This window comes from Prionailurus viverrinus, chromosome B2 (genome assembly GCF_022837055.1).
Source record: "Prionailurus viverrinus isolate Anna chromosome B2, UM_Priviv_1.0, whole genome shotgun sequence".
NCBI lineage: Eukaryota > Metazoa > Chordata > Mammalia > Carnivora > Felidae > Prionailurus > Prionailurus viverrinus.
In genome coordinates, this window is record NC_062565.1 from 33,925,342 (window position 1) to 33,947,459 (window position 22,118).

Genomic DNA, 22,118 nt, shown 5'->3' on the forward strand with positions numbered 1-22,118 from the left:
GTGCCATGCATCAGGTTATCATAGCTTGATAACAGTAGCCATGCTCAAGATCTGTACTCCTTGGGGCATCTGGGTGGCTCAGTGGGTTAAGTTTCTGACTCTTGATTTCGGCTCAGGTCATGATCTCATGGTTTGTGGGTTTGAGCCTCGTGATGGGCTCCATGAGGACAGCATGGAGCCTGCCTGGAATTCTCTCTCTGCCTCTCTCCCCTGCTTGCCCTCTTTCTCCTAAAAAACAAAACAAAACAAAACAAAACTGTACTCCTAGGATTCTGATTACAATTGATCTTTCCACATACATTTCCCAACAGGAGAGAGAATCCAGTCTACCTGGTGGCTAAGAGTATAAATTAATTCACTGGCATTCTATTTTATACATTAACTTCCTGTAAGTTTGATTTAGTGTGACCAAACATGATCACTTTTGTGGACTGATAAAATCATGTCTCTAGAACTGCAAAGCCAAGGACCAATACAGGGCCATTATGACTACATCAACTGGGGGCCATCCTCTCTGAATTCTTTCTGAACCCTCTTTTATTCCAAAAACACCAAGTCTTCCACCTTATTCCCATGACATTTATGATGATGTCCCAGATTAATGTATAATCAGAGCCAGTAGAGTATGGGTCTGACTATATCAAGCAGTCTTTAAAATGGGCACATAAAGACTTTCCAAGGAATGCTTTCCAAGGGTATGTGAAGACCTTCCAAGAGGTACTGGGCAAGAAAATCAATCTGAGGAGCATTTTAAGGTAATAAGTTTCCAGATCCTCAACTTTTTTTTGTTTTAATGTTTATTTATTTTTGAGAGAGACAGAGACAGAATGCCAGTGGGTTAGGGGCAGAGAGAGAGGGAGACACAGAATCCAAAGCACACTCCAGGCTCTGAACTGTTAGCACAGAGCTGGACGCTGGGCTCAAACCCACAAGCTGTGGGATCATGACCTGAGCTGAAGTCAGATGCTCAACCGACTGAGACACCGAGGTACCCCCCAGATCCTCAATTTGTATTAGAAATCTCCCCCTCCCCCCAACGAATCTGTTTGAGAACCAGCCCAGCTTACTTAATGCATACTCTCCATTCCACCCGCTCTTTCAGCATAGTCCTTACTTTACAAAAGAAAGGCATATCCCTCACCTACACTTAATCTCCATGCATGGTCCAGGATATAAAAACCTGGGCATTAGGAGGGAGGGATTCTTTTTTCAATCAATAATATTAAAACATTTCTATTACAACCAATCCTCTTATTTCATCTTATAAAATTTTACTATTTTCTACCTCCTACTAGCAAAACCAAATTGTTTGTTAGCTGTTCAAACCATTATTTCCTAGCCAATATACTTTTTTTTAATTAAATACATAATAGGAAATTTATCATGAAGTCTAAAAAATTTATTTGGAGTTATTTCTGATTTTTAAACATGATTCTTATTTAATTGTTCTCCAAAGCCAAACATCAGAATTCAGCACAAACACACACCCACTTCTGCCACAGGGACAACATACCTTCTGTCCTACTTCTTACTTATTAACTAGTGGATTTAGCTGCATATTATACAGCATTATTCCAAATTACATAATGAGAAACAGTACTATCCTGTTTTTACAGTTTTGTAATGTTAATATTAGCTCTATATAATTTTAATCATAACTGGTTTTTAATAATCTATTTTATAAGCTGTTAATTTATTTCCCAGTGATTTTTATAATATTCTTTAAAGTGAATATTAACGTATTTATTTGAACTGAAGAATAAAGGCAGACTTTTTCCTAACAGAAAGTCAGTCGGATTTGGCTGACTGGTTTGAAAGAAGACTGGCTTTGCTAATTCCACAAATGGCAGGTATTTTCCATATTGAAGTGAATCTGCACTTCAATATTTTAATTTTTTTTAACGTTTATTTATTTTTGAGAGACAGAGAGAGACAGAGAATAAGCAGGGGAGGAACAGAGAGAGAGGGAGACACAGACTCTGAAGCAGGCTCCAGGCTCTGAGCTGTCAGCACATAGCCCGACATGGGGCTTGAACCCACAAACTGTGAGATCGTGACCTGAGCCGAAGTCGGTTGCTTAGCCGAATGAGCCACACAGGCGCCCCTGCACTTCAATATCTTAACAAAAAGATCCTGAAAACATGTTAATAATAAGATAAAAGAATTTTACCAAAATTGTGTCGGTAAGTAAAAGAGTGTGAAAATCAATCTCAGATTAACAAGGTGCCTCTGAGTGAGAAAGTAACAGGTAACTAATAGTAATTTTTACATGACTGAAACTGAAAACAAAACCTTTCTCAAGTTCAGTGGTTTCCAATTCTTTGCTTTTACTAAAATTAAAAGACTCTTTTTGATAGTACTTTAGAATAGTATTTGGTAATAGAACATTTTGTGATTATTGGCATGTAATTTAGAAGTAGTTCAAAGACTCAAGGAATATTACCGTAAAAAATCTCTTCCTTTCCCAATTACTACATGAACAAGGTTTCTCAATGCTTATGTCTATAAAAATAAAAAAATAGAGAACTGAGCAACAGTAGCACCTTATCTTCTTCTACCATTAGATAATACTCATCTATGAATACCTTAATTGAGAAACACCATATTTCTCATTAAGGGATGCATTATCTTTTTCTAAGTATTTATTTATTCATATAACTAATCTCTACATCCTATGTGGGGTTCGAACGCATGACCCTGAGATCAGGAGTCATAGGCTCTTCTCCCTGAGCCACCCAGGCGCCCCAAGGAATGCATTTTCAATAAAAATTGTACTTTTCAGGTTTCACAAGTTATAAATTTATGTAATATATTTATGTTGTTTAATAAACTGTGTACCAGTAATAGCTGTAATGACAATTCAATTCAAATGAGACTTTTTTTTTAACAATTAAAGCCTATGGTCACAGCCAATAATCTTAAATTTATACTCATTCTTGTTGCAAAGAAGTGTGATAGTGATCAATAAGTCTTTAAAACACAAATATACTGGGGTGCCTGGCTAGCTCAGTCGGTTAAGCATCTGACTCTTTATTTCAGCTCAAGTCATGATCTCACAATTTGTGAAATCAAACCCCACATCGGGCTTTCTGCATCTGTGCTGACAGCAAGACCCTGCTTAGGATTCTCTCCCTCTCTCTCTCTGCTCTTCCCCCATGCTTGCTCTCTCTCAAAATAAATAAATAAACTTAAAGAAAAAAACACATACAAATATAATTAGGATACAGTTCTGAATGGGAAGTGAATGGAATTAGAAGTTCAAGAAGAAAGGGAACCATATACAATTTCTGCTAAAGAACTTGTTCATATATTTTTAAATAGATGATGGCAGGCACCAAACATTTAGGGTATTTGGAGTCCACTGGATACACTTAAGAATTACATAATGGTTTTAGTTTAAAACATCAAAATTTATAATAAGTCAGAAATTATATCCTCTACAGGTACTTAAATTTGTGATGGAAAATTTAGATATCAACTTTTTTTTTTTTTTAATGTTTTGTATTTGTTTTTAGAGACAGCATGTGAGCAGTGGAGGGGTGGGGGTAGGGAGGAGAAAGGATCCAAAGTGGGCTTCGTGCTGACAGCAAAGAGCCCGATGCGGGGCTCCCACCTTGTAAGGGTGGGACTCAAAGGCAAGCTGCTAGAAATGAGTTTCAATCCTCCACTCCAAAATATGTTCCTCACCAGTTTTCTGAGTATCTGAAATTACCCACCATCAGAATCTCATTACTTCAAAGTCACACACTGATTTCCCAGAGTTTTTGTTCATTGTATGATAATAGGAGAGGTGAGTAGCCAATCAGATTAGGATCTGCATGGATTGTGAGAAAAGACAAATGTATTTTTTATAACGGAAAAAGGTAGTTGGGGGACAAACTAGGACAACCTGAGTTCTATTCCCCGCTTTATTTCTAACCAGGAGTTTATGCTACAGGACACGCTATTTATTCTCTCTGTAGGTACGTAAAATAACTTGCCGAACTTCCACCAGAAAGGAACAGAAAGGGCATCACAGTGATCAGGTTGTTTATTTCTATACCAAGAGGCATATAAAGGCTAAATTATTAACTATAAGCATGGACCATCAATTGTCACTCAGTGCCCACTGAAACCGAGAACTCTGCTCCCAGTCCCACCTCTGGAGAGGCTGTGTCAAAGCAAATAAGATAGGGAAGAGGGATGCCTAAAATTGAAAAGTGAGCTTTCTGGTTAAGCTCCACAGGGGAGGAAAGAAACTGTCAGTGCCCTCAATGGCATCTTTAGCGCCCATAGACCCCAAACCCAGTACTTTGTAAATGTTTCTAGTTTACTGGAATACTTCCTTTGAAAAAATTTTTTTTTCTTAAGTTAAATTTTTTGGGGATGAGGGGAGGGAGGATACAAAAAAAAAAAAAAAAAAGCCACACAAGTTAAAGTCTAAAAGGACAGAGAGGGAAAAGTTTCTCACTTCATTCCTCCAGGCACCCAATTCCTCTCCTAAGAAGCAACCTTTACCAGTCCCTTATCTAACTCCTCTCAATTCCTTGTAATGTTTTACCAAAAGCTCACTCCCTTTGAATTTTCCCTTGGGTTTCTGCAAGTTCCCCGACCGTAGCCCCTCCCTCGTGGGAGGGGGGAAATGGCAAAAGGGCTTGGTTTCGTTCACCCCGGAGCAAGCCGACTAGGGGGGAATCGCTGGTTTTAAGCCTGAGGGTGGGGCTGACGGGGGAATGAGAGTGAGAGAACCCACGAGGACCGTCAGGGCGCCCTCCCTGGAGAGGCAAGTCCCTCACGGCTCCTCAGTGTCGTCCTTTTCATGAAGGAGCTAGTAATACCTGCAATTTGCTTCCTTCAGGGGGCTGGCTCGAAGATCCTAGGCAGTGCCTGCGGACTGCGCACACTAAAGCACTTCGGGGTTGGTAAGGCGCAGGAGGAAGCCCGGGGGCTCTGAGCCCCGAGAAGGTCCGCAGCCTCAGTGCAGGCAGCGGAACCCGCGGGAACAGCTCCCCTCATAACCTGACCCTCTTGTCCTCCCTGGCTCCTGAAGCGCCCTTCTAGCTCGCAGGCAGCCGACGAGACGGCGCGGAGCCCTCGGGGCCTCGGCCTCCTCCCCGCTCCCGCCACATGCCTCAGGTGCACGAGTCCCCCTGCGGGACAGGTGGCGGCTCCCCATTGCTATAGCGACGACCTGGCTCGCCAGCCGCGCCCAGGCCCTGACCGGGGCGTCGTGACGTCATCACGCCCTCCCCGGGCGCTCGGCCTCGCGGGCTGTGCGTCACCCGGCCGGGGGGCGGGGCGGGGATCTGAGGGGCACGGTTCAGAGCCCAGCCGCCTGGGCTCCAGGGCCCGGGAACCTGGATAAGTAGGACGGCTGCCGCGGCGGCAGGGGGTGCGGGGTGGAGCGTGCCCGGTATTTTCTATACGGGTTCCGGGGCCCGGTAGAGGCGCGCCGAGAGGAGAGGAAAGTGCGGCGGCCCTGGAACCTGGATATCGCGCGAGGCAAGCTGCGCGCGGGCGGGCGGGCTATGGCGCAGGCGGGTTGCGGGGCCGGCGCTGGTGGCAGGGCCCGGTGCATGGCGGTCTGTCGGCGGAGTCGCCCTCGGGGGCTGTCAGGTTGGTGGCTGCGGGAAGAGTGGGTCCACCGTGCCCAGGTGGGAGGCCGGGCGGGCGCAGGGCCCCGGGAAGGTCCCGAGCCCGGCGTGCCCACCTTCCTCCGGCCCTAGCCTAGCGTCCGGGCGGCTAGACGGCGACCTGACCCTTCCCCCACCCCGGGTCCCGTCCCCCATCCCTGCCCCTTCTTTCCTCCCTGCGACTCCTCCCCCAAGACTTCTAAACCCCACCCCGTCTCCCATCCCACTCCCGCCTCCACCTCTGTGACCCTACACCCCACCCACTGACCCTAAAACCTCACCTCAGTTCTTATTCATTGACTCTGCCAACCCAGGAATTTCCCCAGCACTTCCCGGGGACCCACCAACCCAGTGACTCCCTCAGTTCTAATCCAGTGACTCAAGATCCAAGACCCCCGTACCTCTCCTTGGTGACCCCCCCCCCCCAACCTTCTCAGTAACCCCATCATTGGTCCGGTAACTCCCACGGTTCTACCCTGTGTTCGCCCACAAACTTGGTGAATCCCCTCAAACGTTGTTTTGTAACTCTTAAGCCCTACTCCAATAGTTTCCCACCCAGTCGTCATCTACATAACCTTCTACATCTGATAATCCCTTCTTTGCCCTGTAACCTCATGGTCTTCATTCCATGCTCCCGCTTCATCTTAAAATCACCCCCACTGACATCTCTCTCTCTCTCTCTCTCTGCACCCTCAGCCCCTCAATGTCAATCAACACATGACTTACAAGTGCCCCAGCACCATGCCAGTGCCCAGGAAGATGTAGACATGAATATGAAGTACTAGTAATGGTTGGAGGCATCAAAGAATTCTGGATTGAGTCTGTCTGGTCCCAGACTCAAGTCCCAGCTCTGCCACCGTTGTGTTTTGGAAACCTGGGAGAGGTCCCTGCCTCACTCGGCCTCAGCCTCTCGTCTGTATTGTGATAAGGTTGGGTTAAATGATCTCAGAGTTTCCTTCCAGCTGTGAAATTCTACAGTTCTCAGTCAAGATGATATTTGTTTGCAATCATTTTTGTACCCTCCCTAGAAGTTTACTCTTGTAACCTCACCTCAGGTTCTACTTGCTTCATGAGCCTTATTCCCTCACTCCCTTGACCCTCTACACTCTTAATAGTCCATACCCATTTCCCTTGCTCAGGCCCCATCAGTTAACATGTTTGCAAAGCCAGGGGCATTGATGTGATAAGAAACCTGGTTCTAGTCTCTGGTTCTTCAGCTGTGGCACCTCAGGCATACCATTTAGCCTCTAAGAACCCTCAGCCTTAACCTCTGCTAAGGGAGGATAGTAGTCTTGCCTGAGATGGTGCATGCAAAGTACCTGGCACCATGCCTGGCCCATGGGAGCCCTTAAATCTAAGCTGAGAAGCTCCTACGAGTCTTACTCTGTCCTGGGTGATAGGGATTCAACAGACAATGAAGACAGGGCCCATACCTTAACATTACTTTTCTACCACCAAGCTCTTGGAATCCCCATTCTCTTCTCTCTGCTGTGGCCTTCTCCTCTTATTCTTTACACATCTTTAATTATGATTGGCCAAGCACCTACTGGGTGTCAGGCTTTGTATGTATAAATTAAACTTACCTTGCAACAACCCCAAGAAGTTGGTATTACTATATCCACCACCATTTCCAATTTCTCTTGGTTTGGTTTGGTTGTAAATAAAGAACCTGAGACAGATAAGTGGCAGAGCGAGTATTTGAACCCATGGTCTTCAAAACCCACTGGCTCCATTGACTTTCTTGCTCCCAAACCTGCAGTTTTCCAGGTCACCCTGAGCCTCTTGTTCCTTATTTTCTAATGATTCCTAAGCCCAACATCAGCTCATTCCGTGACCATCCGCCCCCTCCAAGGTCTCTATTATCCTTTGCCTCATGGCTTAGTGACTTCCTCAACCCATTGTTCATGACTTTGCACCCCATGTGCCTGGAGTCCCCTGCACCTTAATACCTCTTTTCACCTTTTGTCTAGATATCCTCTCACAGATCTCACTCACCCTAAGGGGTCTGCCACTTCAACGCACTCTCCCCCAAACCCTTTCATACTGTTAAGTCCCTTCCCCCCAGGAATTCATATACTCTAAAACCCGCTGGCCCAGTAGTCATATAATTCCCTATTTTCAGTCTCTTCTCAGTGTTCTAGCTGCCTCCTTTCTACCATCCACAGCTTGTCCTGTTACCCAAAGACTTCATCTAACTAGCCCTTTATCTAGTGACTTCCTTTACCTAGTTTCAATGAAATGAGCCCTTTCCATCCCAGCATGAACCCATCTTTCATAACCTATACATCCTCCCATTCTAAGGTCCCTCCTCTTCACGTTCTGTCCAGTATCCCCCTGAGATTCTGCCTCCTATATTCCCAGATCCCATGGCATCCTCCCCATTGTCATCAGTGATCTCCTTTACAAACCTTTTTTCTCTCCCTGCATCTTCCCCTTTTTCCTCTCCTTTACAAACCTTTTTCCTCTCCCTGAATCTTCCCCTTTTTCCTCTCCCTGCATCCCTGCCCCTTCTCACTGTACCTTTTTCCATCCTTCCTCTTCTTTTTCTCCCAGCTGTTCTCACTTCACCCATTTTGATAACACTGATTATAATGCAAACGGCCCTCTCATCCCAACTCCTCCTTTTCCATTCTTCTGTGCATCTAACTCCAGGGCTGCGTAAACGACCCTGCTACTCTGAGCTCTCCTTCCTTCTCACACAGCGCTGTGCAGCCAAACCTCACTGGTCCCTTTGGTTAGTCCAAAGAACTATACTCTTCTCTGGGAACTTCTGATTGTAGGTCACCACGATGACAGTCCTTTAGGTAGCAAGGAGAGAGAGAGAGATCTTGGAGACCCTTCTGAATTGATTTAGCCTCGTCTCCTGGACACACTCCCATGATCCTGTTCTGTTTCTGAAGTGGCTTGGTATATATGCCCTCAGGGTAGAATGCTTTGGAGTTGGTTTCTGCCTGCATTGAATTAGCCCCATTGTTTCCTCAGCTCTGGGAGGACTTTCAAGTGCCCTCCCACCGGAAGACTGGATGGTGAATAGCAAAATGTGACATTAAAGACCACATCCAAGAGTCTTTTCTGTAGGTCACCAAATTCCCAGGTCTTCTACAATATTCTTGTTGGCTATATAATAATACATAACAGCAGAGAGTAAAACTAGAGTTAAGGAAAGGGTAAACCCTGGGGTCTACAAATGGATCTTTTTTTTAAGATTTATTTATTTTTGGGAGAGAGTGAGAGAGAGGGAAGGAGAACGCAAGCGGGGAGGGTCAGAGAGAGAGAGGGAGACAGAAGATCCAAAGCAGGCTCTGCACTGACAGAAGAGAGCTCAGCATGGGGCTCGAGCTCTGGAGCCAGGAGATCATGACCCGAGCCAAAGTCTGAGCCACCCAGGTGCTCCCAAATTGATTTTTAAAAATAACCTTTTGCCTTAGGCTTGTTTAATCTTTCTTAGGGCACAGGACGTATTCTGCCATGGATCTTAGTTATTTGTGTACTTCTCAACCTACTCCCTGGCTCCACTATGATTTCCTTCAGAGTAGAGGCTGGGTTTTCTTTATCTAATATCATCTTAATCTAGTGTCTGTATTATGAGGTAGTCAGTAATACTGACTGGATTGAATGAACTCAGAAATTCTGCATCAGATACAAACAAGTAAAAACAGTTTGCGTCTATGTTCATTTTGTAGCCACAACAACCCCCCTCCCCAAATCCCTCTAGACGCATAATGGGCAAGTCCCTTGATTTAAACAGTCTGGAATTTAGACACTTCCTTTTTTAGTCATTGGTTGCAAAAGGGAATGGGTGTAAGTACTTGTTTTCGCTGTATGTTTGGTAAGACTAGAGAGATTGGTTGCCGCTGTTGATAGAATACAGTGGTTACAAGGCCAGGGTCTGTTATATACAGACCAGTTTTCAAGAAAACAGCAATGTGAAATTTTTACTGGGGGTTGCAAAGACAGTCCAGGAATAGGGGGAACCAGATTGGCAAAATGATGGTAATTGCTGAAGTTGTGGATTTGGGTTCGTGGGCTACATTACACTGTTCTTTCTAGTTTTGTGTATGTTTGAAATCCCTAATAAAAGTTGGAAAAAAAAAAAAAGCTAGTTGAACAAGTGCAAATTTAGCACTGTTCCCTGGAAAACACCTCAACGCAAATGTTACTGAGTCAGTACTATTATCTAGGTTAAGTGGTATATTTAGTCTAACCTATCCCTGACCTTTTCTGTTTGTGAGATAGGACGCTAAAAACAAAAATCAGCACCCTGCAGAATCTTGTACTTGGTGGCGCGGGAATTGTAACATGCTGGCAACCAGCACCTATTGCCCTGGAAGTGAGAAGGTGAAGGGAGTGGGGGGAGGTGAACGGGAGACCAGAGCTCAACTAGGGTCTTCCATTTTTGGCCTAAGGCCTTTAGATTACTGGGACATCTTAAAGGTATGGATGTTCATTCATTCACTCATTCATTCATTATTCCACAAATGTTTGGTGACTCCCTGCTAGAGGCCTGGTACTTTTCTAGTACCTGGAGACAGAGCAGTGAATAAAACAAAGTTCCTGGACTTAAGAAGCTCACCTGTTGGGGACAGGCATACAAAAACAAATAACAAGTAAAATTTATGTTGAGAAAATTAAGCAGAGAAGGGAGAGAGTTCCTGGAGTCAGTGTTAAATTTTAAATAGGGTGGTTAAGGAAGTTCTCACTGAAAAGGTAACATTTGAGCCAAAAAGTTAAGAGGGTGAGCCAAGCATATATCTGGGGGAAACGTGTTCCAGTCAGAGGGAACAACAAGTGCAAAGGCCCCAGAGCAGGAGTATGCCTCATATACTCTACATTCGAGGAACAAGAAGGCGCCAGCCAGTATGGCTGCAGTAGTGTAAGAGAGGGGAACCAGCAGGAGAGATGTGGGAGCGTGAGTGGATTGGTGGCAAGTCACATTAAGATTTTGTGCATTGTGAGAGGGAAGCCATTGGAAGGCTCTAAACAGATGAGTGATGTGATCTGACATCCAGGATCATTCTGGCTGCATTGCTGAGAGTGACCCATAGAATGCAAGAGTGGAAGGAGGGAAACTGGTTAGGAGGCTACTCCCAAGAGTCCAGGCAAGAGAAGTTGGTGGCTTGCATCCAAAGTAAAGCAGTGGAAAAGTGAGAAGTGGTTGGATTCTGGCTGTGTGTGTGTGTGTGTGTGTGTGTGTGTGTGTGGAGAGAGAGAGAGGAGCCACCAGATTTGCTGATGGCTTAGATATGGCATGTAAAAGAAACAGAGAAGAAGTTGAGGATGGCTCTCTCCTTTTTGGCCTGAGCAACTGAAGAATGGAGTTATCATTTAGTGAAATGGGGAAGCAGGAGGAGGGGTAAGGTTGTGAGAAGGGATAGATAAGGAACTAACTTTTGAGTGTGTCAAGTTTCAGGTGCTTTTTGGGCATGCAGATGTTGCATAAGCCACTGGATACACAAGTTGTTAGACATGAGTAAATTTCTGCTCTCCTGAGAACCGAAAGAACACTGTTGTTCCTGAGCAAGAGACAGGGCAGTACAGTAGAACACTAGCAGTTCAGGAGTGAGGCCTGGCTCTGCCACCTGCTAGCTGCGTGATCCTTTGGAACTTCTTCAGCAGTTCTGGCCTCCGTATCTTCATCTGCAGAATGCCTGCATTAGACTAGAAACAAGCCATCTTCTCAGCCCACGCCCATTGTGAGAGTCCACGAATTCATGCTCAGAGTAAACAAGATAACATATCTGTACATCGAAGAGCATTTTGAAAACTGCTGAGCCCTATGCCAGCTAGCAGTGTTGGTGGTAAGAGTCCATCCTTCCTTTGCTAAAGTAATACCCAGTGAGTGCCTGCCATGTGCTGGGCACAGAGGATACAGTGATGGAGAAGATGCAGCTGTGCCCTCGTGGAACAGTACAGACCAGCTGCCTGGTGCAGCTTCGATGCTAAGTGCAGAGGAAACAGGCCAGACACCAGTGGTCTGGTGTGACATGAGCCAGGGAAAGCCTGTTACTGACCTGGGTCTGGGAAAACAGTGAACGTGGATGTCAGAGAGGAAGCAAGATGATGTTCCAAGTGAGGCCAAGTGGTCATTGGGGCTGGGGCAGAGCTGGGGCAGAGCTAAGGCAGTGGGGCTCCGTTCCTTCCCTCCCTCATTCTTTCACTCAACGTTTACTCTTCTGTTGGGATCTTCTCTTAAGGAGCTCGTGGTTCTGGAGTAGACGGTTTCAAATCCAGCCTTGAGAGTTTCAATTAGAATGAATTCCCAGTAAGTGGAGCTGATTTAGGATTCAAATTTGAGCAAAGAGCTCAGTTGTGGACACATTCTTTGTTAGGTGCTGATTACGCCAAGTTATAAGCAGTATAACAGAAAGTAGGAGTGTGTTATTTTCCCCCTAGAAGAGTCCAATTTAAGGAAAACATACCGTGGCAGAGTAATCCCTTCACTGCATCTGGAAGCATAGTCGCTGTGCCATGTTTATCCATGTATCATTTAGATGTCAGTGTTTATATTGTAAGGAGAGTCTCTGACCAGCTAAACAAGAGCACAGGATACAGCCCATCTTCACTGACAGATCACCCACAAAATTTGTTTAGAGTAGATATGTAATCATCATCTTTCATTTAACAGAATGGGGAAATTTTGTCCTGGTGAGTGGAAAAAACCACTGAGATACAAATCCAAGTGCAGCGGAAGCTATTGTCTTTAACTGGTGGCCAAAAGCTACTGACGAAACCTTGGATGCCTCTTGCCCTGGCAGCGCTCAGTCAAGGTAGAGAACTATGTATTGATGTGAGGGTCTCACGGTTGTCTTTGTTTTGCCGGTAGAAGTGAAGGGCCTATTTAGGCTCCTCACTTACAGCTCAGAATCGGAAAAGATCTGTGATGTTGAATGTGACATTCAAAGCCTCACAGCACATTAGATTGTCACCAGCTGGAAGTCAGAGCACTTCTTCTAGTGCCTCTGGGTTAACATTTACCCCTGGCTTGCCCTCAGTAAATGGTTCATCTCCGAGAAGCACAGTTAGAACTTGTTAGTTTGGTACTATTTCTCACTGTATCGCTCTTCATTTGTTGGGAGTCCCTGCTGCTTTGGGGTATTTGATAAAGCATGACACCCATGCAGTTACGATAAGAACCAAGGACCTGGGAGCTCCTTGAGACTGTGGAACTGACCTGAGGCTTAGATGTCAAGGGTGTACCTGAGACCAGAGTTCTCTCTGTCTGAGAAAATCGTCCTCTCAACCTAAGAAGTACCGTCTGAAGCCACAGAAGCAGTGAGGGAGAAAGGCAGCCCCTGCCTAGCTACCACTTCAGCCAGACTGACCCTTGTAACCAGGCTGGGGACACACGTGCTAGAGCCAACCTGTTCTCAGATCCTGTGCAGATTTGCTGTTGCCTCATGCTCAGCTTGGTCACCTTTCCATACGATCCATGAGCCGTGAAGCTAAGGTTTCAGGTTTGGTTTTGCTGCAAAGCTGTATAACAGAATCTATGCTGTCAGCACTGGACTAGCCATGCCTCACAAATGCAGAACCATAGATATTCCTGTAGCCAACGAAAGGAATGCAAAGCATGCTTCCAGAGTTTCTTTTTTTGTTCATTTATTTATATTTGTTTATTTAACATATAAATACATTTGTGTATTTAACATTCATGAGGCTAACTTTTTTTTTTTTTTTGGTCTGTAAGTCCAGTGAAAAGTCATCCTTCCATTGCTATTCCCCAGTCACTCTGTTACCCTTCTGCAGGCAACCCTACTTAGTAATTTCTTGATTGTCTTTCTACAGATTTTTGCATGCCAGTGGCAACATACAGAAGGCATTGTTTTATATTTTGCCATCTTTTTAATTTAATATGTTTTGGGGATCTTTGCGTGTTTGTATGTAAGGACCTTCCTCATTTAACTATGTCTACATAGTATAGAAATTCCATATTGATAGACATTTATGCTGCTTTTAATGTTTTTGCTATTACTGCATACATGGATGCCATGACAAACCTTAGACCTGTGCCATTTTCCACATGTTCTGTCTACATACATACATACATGTCATACATGACCTATCTGCTGGGTCAGATGGTAGGCACATTTGTACTTCTGACTGATACTGCCACATTGCCCTACACAGAGTTCGTACCCATGTATACTCTGCCCCTCCCCACCCGTCCCCAGCAAGGTAAGACTCTGCCTGTTTCCCCACAGCCTCATGGACATTGCTCTGAGTGAAGAATATACAGATTCCCCAGAGATCACCATAGGATACTGAATGATAGGGCCCCACCATGACACTCTATGCCACAAGACATACAAAGCACAACACAGCCCAGTTTGAGGAATACCACATTTATTTTTTTTTTAATGTTTATTTATTTTTGAGAGAGAGAGAGAGACAGACCATGAGCAGGGGAGGGGCAGAGAGAGAGGGAGACACAGAATCTGAAGCAGGCTCCAGGCTCCGAGCTGTCAGCACGGAGCCCGACGTGGGGCTCGACCTCACGAACTGTGAGATCATGACCTGAGCCGAAGTCGGACACTCAACCGACTGAGCCACCCAGGCACCCCGAGGAATACCACATTTAAAAACAACTACTAGACCTCTTGTGGTTAGAAAGAAGGAAAATTCTAGAGGAAGAAGTTCCCTACCTTAGTCCTTAGACTGCATGAATTAAAGGAGGAATGTCTTTTTCTGCAGGACATCAGAGGGATGAGGTATGGCTAGTGATGGGCAGGCTGTGGGAAGAATAAAAGGAAACCCCAAGAGGGAGGAGCTGATAACCAAGCAAATGTGTTTAGTGTCCAATGGAGAAGCACCTCTCTACTCCATGCTGGTATCTTTCCATTCCAGTGACTTTTTTTTTTTTTTTTAAGGTTATACCCTGTTCATTTCTTTTTGGCCTCTTTTCCTCTCCTCTCACTTGGAGTTAAGGTTTCTGCAAGTTGAAACTGAGTGAATGTTCAACCTTATGTCTCACTACTTAGTGTTAGTTTGTTGACTTTCTTCCATTAATCCAGATGGGCTTCATGGTTCTTATTTAAAAGGCTTAAGCATCCTGTGCAAGTAGTGCTGTTTTCTGTGCATTCTCTTTGTGGAATAAATTATGAAGATAAGGTTCTTAGATCTCAGATTCTGAACCTTTCCTCGTGGGGTTAAACCCCTGGTGGGGTTAAGCATTGATGGTTTGTGCCCTGGAGAGCCTGGAGCTGTCTCTAGTGCCATCTCCAATGCACATTTGTGCCTGCCTCCTGGCCTTGCCAACACTGATGTTTGGATTTTTGTTTTTATTAATAGAGTCTATTGCTTAGAGCATTTTTAGGTTTATGGAAACATTGAATAGAAAATGCAGACAGTTCCCATATACTCCCCTCCCTGCCCCAGTTCCCAGTTTTTCCTATTATTAACATCTTGCATTAGTGTGGTATATTTGCTACAATTGATGAACTAGTATTGACGTATTATTATTAACTGAAGTTCATGGTTTACATTATGGTTCATTCTTTGTGCTATATATTCTATGGGTTTTGACAAATATACAACGTCAGATATATGTCCACCATTACAGTATCCTACAGAATCATTTCACTGCCCTAAAAATGCCCTGTGCTCCATCTGTTCATCCTTCCTCTCTCCCCCTGCACCCCTGGCAAGCAATGATAACTTTTATTGTCTCTACAGTTTTACCTTTTCCAGAAGTTATGTAGTTGGAAACATACTGTATGTAGTCTTTTCAGATTGGCTTCTTTCACTTAGCAAAATGCATTTAAGTTTCCTCTATGTCTTTTCATGACTTAGTGGCTTTTTTCTTTTTCTTTCTTTCTTTCTTCCTTTCTTTCTTTCTTTCTTTCTTTCTTTCTTTCTTTCTTTCCTTCCTTCCTTCCTTCCTTCCTTCCTTCCTTCCTTCCTTCCTAGAGAGCAAGTGAGCACAAGTGGAGGCAGGGGCAGAGGGAGAGGGAGAGAATCTTAAGCAGGCTCCAGGCCCAACACAGAGCCTGACATGGGTCTCCATCTCACAACCATTGAGACCATAACCTGAGCCAAAATCAAGAGTCAGACGCTTAACCAACTGAACTACCTAGGTGCCCCAGTCGTTCTTTTTATCACTGAATGATATTCCATTGTCTGGATGTATCACAGTTTTGTGTATTGAAGGACATCTTAGTTGCTTCCAGCCTTTGGCAATTATGAATAAAGCTGCTATAAACATCCATGTGCTAGTTTTCTGTGGATATCAGTTTTCAACTCATTGAGGAGTAGGAATGCTGGATCATTTGGTAAGACTGTTTAATTTTGTAAAAAACTGCCCAACTGTCTTCCAGAGTACTGTTTTGCGGTACCATTTTGCATCCCTACCAGCAATGAATAAAAGTTCCTGTTCCTCCACATCCTTGCCAACACTTAGTGTTATTGCTGTTTTGGATTTGGGCTATTCTGATAGGCGTGTAGTGGTATCTCATTGTCTACTGGATATTAATACTTTGATTTATGGTAATGGAGTAAATATATGCCACCATGATTATTCTTTCTTGTAGTTTAATTACTAATGACAGTGAACCTTTTTTGTATTATTTATTTACTATTAGTGTTTTTGCTTATGTGAATTCATATTATAGCCTTATTTGTCTAGTGGGAATTTGAGACTGTTATTGGAGGTTTGTATATGTCTGCATGTGTTTTTTTTTTTTCCACCCAATTTTTTTTTGTTGTGGTAAAATACATGTAAAAAAAATTTACCATCTTAACCATTGTTAAGTGTATATTTAAGTTGCATGTGTTTTTAATATCATGTCTTACGTTTTCTTTCTTCAGTATTTTCCCCTAATGTTGATTTTTTTTTTAAACCTAACTCTTCTTTTGCCTTGATTTTCGATTCAGAAGCTAAAACTACCTTCTCTTCCTAGTTGAGATTTGGGTATTGTTCCATTTTGATGAACTGATGGCATAAATTTAACCTTTTTGTCCCAGGGTGATGTTTTTTAAATAACACTATGTACCTAAATAACTATGATGATCCAGTTCCTCCTGATGGCTGATGGCATGTTTCATTTTCAAATAGCCCTTCTCAAGCCAGCAGTGACCCCAGGCTGAATTCCAGAAACAAGTCCGATGTAACTTGATACTATCTGTATTAATTTGCATATTGGTATAATGTACACCCTTAGTACACCCCCTCCAAAATGACTTTATTCTGGACTTTTTTTCAGTGGACTGAAGGTGGATTTGAAGTAGCCGTGATTCTGTGTTGGGTGTTTACAAGCTAAGATGTTAAAATTCTCCTTAAACTTATGACTGAAAATTACGTTTTTAAGTTACCTGTTTTAGTTTAAATGAATTCTGTTCTGCAGTAAAGGGGTCTGCATTTTCATTGCCCTTTTGGAATTAAAAATAATCCGTTTTGCCTAATTACTCTTTTCTGTGACTAATTCAAATCTATAAAATTGTAGTAGCTAAATAGGAACCACACTAAAAAGTGATTTGGGCTTTTAAAATCACTGTGCCATTTGCAAAGAGATGTTTAGCTGATGTTTTAAATGTGTGCAAGTTTCTGTTATTAATTTCCTGTTTTCTCTTTAGTGTTTGGAAACCCACAGAACCAAGCCTCTTTCACCAAGGTTTTTGTGTGTGCATTGAAGTCTTTTTCTATAATAACAAATACTGAATCGTTTTACTACAGCTCTTCCAAATCTGGTTCTAATTTGTTTGCCACTTGACTTGCTGAGCCTCTGTCTCTTCCAACCTAATGTCACTTTTTCCTCTCTGAGAACTTTTATTTCCAAATGAGGAATTTTCTGAGCGAAAATTAAGTCTTTTCTTCCCCCCAAAGTTGAACATTCTTCTCTTGCCAAGTAAATATTTTGTTTTTTTTTTTTTTTTCCTTTTTTTGGCTTTAAATACAGTTGCCCTCTGGGCTGGCTGAAGCAGAGTACAGAAAACCTTATTTCAAATGTCCAAGGAGTTTGGACTGGCAGAAAATGATGGAATAGTGAACAGGTGCCTGTAGTCAAGGCGAAGCCTAGCTTGCGTGTGGATCAGATTAGATCTGAACTGTGCCAAAGTGGAGAAACAAATATGTGGCTACTGTTTAGTTTCCTGTCTTTCGTAACCCTTATTTTTCTGCTTTGAGGAGATAATTGAAGCACATCTTGTTTCGTGGAAAGACCTAAAGATCCAAAGTATCTGAAAAGCTTTTCCAAATGTTATCTCTTCCAGATAAATTATAATTTATGTTTTTACATTAGGAAACATTTATATATTATGAAGCCAGAGGGCTATTTCCTGCATCAGAGCCAGGTTAAGTTCTTTTTTTTTTTTTTTTTAATGTTCTATTTATTTTTGAGAGAGCACAAGCCAGGGAGGGTCAGAGAGAGGGGAACAGAGGATCTGAAGCAGGCTCTGCACTGACAGCAGTGAGCCTGACATGGGGCTGACAGCAGCGAGAACCAATGTGGGGCTTGAACTCACGAACTGCGAGATCATGACCTGAGCCGAAGTCGTACACTCAACTGACTGAGCCGCCCAGGTGTCCCATGTTCATTTTAAAAAGTCAACAAACAGAAGCTGGCTGCAAGTTCTGGTGGAGTCCAAAATACTTCCTTTTCTTTTAAAAATTTTTAAGTTCATTTATTTTGAGATAGAGAAGTGGGAAGGGGCAAAAGAGAGGGAGAGAGAATCCCAAGCAGGCTCTGTGCTGACAGTGCTGGGCTCGAATTCACAAACCTGAGATCAAGACCTGAGCTGAAACCAAGAGTCAGGCACTTAACCAACTGAGCCACCCAGGCACCCCAGGAGTACTTCCTTTTCATTTCTACCCTTTATCATGGCTATTATCCACCCCTCCCCCAGCCCCCAGTCTGTCTCTCCCTAATACCCAGCTTAGGTCACTGCGGGACTGGCAAACCTTATACCCTACAAGGAGAAAACAGAGCAGCTGCCCCTGCTTCCCCTCCATCCTTTCTCAAAAGGCCACAGGAGTTATGAATCTGAAATGTCAAGTGCAGGCAGGAAATGCTCAGTCACAGCCATCCTGAGACAGTGATAAGCCTCTCTTTGGCCCTGCCAGTATCATTGTTGTTAGTTCAGTACTGGCACAGAAGGATTCAGAGTAGAGCATCGATTCACAAAGGCAAGGGAGAAAAATGGCAATCAGACACTTGTATATGCCTGGCAGCCACAAAACACCTTCTCACCGCCCGCAGTCAGGCTCTGTTGGAAGGCAGCATCGGAGATCAGGAAAAGTTAAAGAGCAAGAGTTGACTGTTTTAAAGGTTTATATTATGGACTTAAGGAGGAAAATTGAATATTTAGCCTGCACATGAGAACATGTAAAAGAGTGGAGATTTGTTTTCTTTGAGTCTAAGAAGCGTTATTTTGGGAAATGTGGCTACCAGCTATTCCCTTTTTCCATTGTGGTCAGGTCCAGGAGGACTGGGTCTAAGTTACAGTGGGTGAGATGAAAGTTAAACAATCAATAGTCAAGTGTTTTGAGTGCTGACATTGTGTCACACTATATTAGCAGAAGGAAGAAATGCACCAGATATTGAGAGGTATGGACTCTGGGGCCGGCCAGTCTGGCTTTGAATCCTGGCTTCCGCACTTACTAGCTGTGGGACCTTGGAATAAATTACTTCTAAGCCTCGGTCACTGCATCCATAAAATGGAAATAATGTACCTGTTTCTGTGTAGGGTTATTTTTAAGATTTTGAAAGAGTTAATTAATATAGGGGCACCTAGGTGGCTCAATTCAGTTAAACATCTGACTCCTGATTTCAGCTCAGATCATGATCTCATGGTTCGTGAGTTCAAACCCCGCATCGGGCTCTGTGTTCTCAGCTCAGAGCCTGCTTGGGATTCTCTCTTTCTCCCTCTCTCTGCCCCTCCCCTGCTCATGTGCCCGTGCACTCTCTCCCTCTCTCAAAAAAAAAAAAAAAAATGAGATTAGAAACCATTTCTGCAGATTCCTAGTACAGGGCTCTTTCCACTATTTGGTTATGTTTAAGAATACCCATTGCTTCAAAAGCATTTCTCTTTAGGTTTTTCTTCCATCCCCTCCGCAGAGCCAGTTTTTCTTGGGTACTTCTTATGTGGCAGCACTGTGCTAAATGCTGACATATGTGACCTTATTTAATCCTTACAGCAACCTGTGAAGGTGCTATTATTATCCCCATTTTTTTACAAGTGGAATCTGAAGCTCATAGAGGTTCAGTTACTTGCCCAAGGGTACACAGCTTCAAAGAGGTAGAACCTGGGTTAGAGCCCAGGCTGTCTGACTCCAGAACCTGCGTTCTTAACCATGCCACAGGTTTTCCTCAGAATGTCTCAATAGAGTCCAGATGTGCTGAATTAAACCACCTATTGCAGCAGCAGCCACAGGAGCCAGCCATAAAGATTTGAGGCCATTTTGTAATCCCTTTTCAACCCATAATCTGCTTTGTTTCCAGACCTAGGTCTCATATGCATCCTTTTTCTGACAATGCTGTTAACAGAAGCAGGGTACCAAAAGAATTTCTCTCCCTGCTTAAGACTCTGAAGGTCGAGGGTCATGGAGCAGACCAAGAGAGGCCAGGACCAGAGCTTGTGGTTATCAAGGCTCTGGGCAAGGTCGGGGTCACTGCCAGGAACCTAGTAGACCAGATAATATGGGTCAGATGTCAGAATTCCCATCTAGACCAGTGATGCTTTACCTTTAATCCCTGTAAGACTCTCATGACAATCTTAAACTCCCTTCTTTTCAGAAAAATGCACAAGCTCACATGCCAAAAAAGTGTTTTCAGGTCGCCAGACCTAAAAACGCCTGTCTAAAAACCTCTGTACTAGGCTACAGAGTAGAGTATATGACAGCATACTCTGGAGCTAGATAGCCTGGATTCAAAATCCTCTTCTCCTACTTACTACCTGTGCAACCTTGAGCCAAGTTACTTAGAGTCTTAGGCTTCAATTCCCTCAACTATGAAGTGAGGATAATACTATTTAATTACAGCATCGTTGTGAGGATTAAATGAGTTACTATATATAAAATGCCTAGTACACAGTTAACTCTACAGCACTGTTCACTATTACTGCTAGTAGTACCTTGGCCCATTCAGTAAATGTTTATGGATAGTGGGGACACCAAGTCTAAAGGAGAACATCCCAACAGGTGTGTCACAAGTAGGCTATAGTCATGTAAAAATGTTGACCCGCTCAGCCTTGGGGCTGCCAGAACCCCAGCTGGTTGCTCCTGGCTTCGAGTAGCAGCATCCGCCATATACAAATATCCTTCTCTCTGGGTGCCCTGATGTGAAAACAGTTTGGGCAGCACTAATTGAAATCAGTGAGAATCAAGTAGGCAGTCCAAATCCCAAGTCCAGGGGGTTTCTGTGGATGGGTGGCAATAAGAATCTTCACTGCTAAACCTAGAACAAGGCTTCATAAGTCTGGGCTCTGGCTCAAGTAGGCTGTATGCCAGTACAAAGGAAGTCCTGCCAGCAGGACACTACAGCACGTCCCTCCCTGCACACAAGGACCCGGTGAGTCACTCCACAAGGATTTGTGGAGAGCCCACAGTGAACCCAAAACCAGGCTGGGGCCCAAAGTCTTGTGTGGGCAACAAATGTTAAAGAGGTAGTGATAAGTACCGAAGTAGGCGACTCTAGTGTGAGTACCAGGAAGAGGTAGCACCCAGGGCTGCAGGGATTTATCATGGCTGGGAGCCATGCTGACAAGGTGGAGTCCAAGGACCATAGCAAGCTACTCAAGAGTTTGGTCAAGGAAGTAGCGGGTGTAGACTTGAACTTTTTTTTTTTTTTTTCTTTTTAAGTTTACTTATTTTGAGAGAGAGGGAGAGAGAATCCCTAGCAGGCTCCGCACTGTCAGCACAGAGCCTGAGGTGGAGCTGGAAGTCACAAACCATGAGATCATGACCTGAGCTGAAATCAAGAGTAGGATGCTTAATGGACTGAGCCATCCAGGTGCCCCTGTACTTTTTTAAGGGCACTCTGACACAGTATTACAAAGTGAATAGGAAACAGGCAAGAGTTTATTTGAGGACATACTTCAGGAGGCTCTTAACAATGGTCAAGATGTGAGAGGTGATACTCACCTGAAATAGGTACATATACTTATTAAGTTTTTTAAAATTGTTTTTAATTGAGGTGTAATTGACATACAACATTATACTAAGTTTTGGGTTGTAGAACATAGTGACTTAATATTTGTATATATTGTGAAATTATCACCACAGTTAGTTTAGTTAATATCCCTCACCATACATAATTGCAGACTTTCTTTCTTGTGTTTAGAACTTTTAAGATTTATTCTCTTAGCACCTGCCAAATACGCAACACAGTATTATTATTAACTATGGTCAATCATGCTATACATTACATCCCCGTGATTTACTTATTTTATAACTGGAAGTTTGTACCTTTTGACTCTCTTTATCCATTTTGCCCACCCCTGACCCTTGCCTCTGGCAACCACCAATCTGTTCTCTGTATCTATGAGTTTGGGTGTTTGGGGTCTTTTTTTTAAAGA

The 22,118-nt window shown here is 43.6% G+C and overlaps 1 protein-coding gene across 5 annotated transcripts in view; it reads left to right on the top strand.

Moving 5' to 3' along the window:
• Window positions 1-5,292: 5,292 nt before the first annotated feature.
• The window catches only part of ZNF76 (zinc finger protein 76), a 33,123-nt gene continuing 16,297 nt past the window's right edge, over window positions 5,293-22,118 (top strand). For 2 of the 5 annotated variants that reach the window (XM_047860901.1, XM_047860902.1), the window contains exon 1: window positions 5,293-5,595. The gene's annotated coding sequence lies outside the window, so the exon portion shown is untranslated. Of the gene's footprint in view, window positions 5,596-12,237; window positions 12,380-22,118 lie in introns of all 5 variants that reach the window. The other 3 variants (XM_047860898.1, XM_047860897.1, XM_047860899.1) reach the window with 3 other exon arrangements.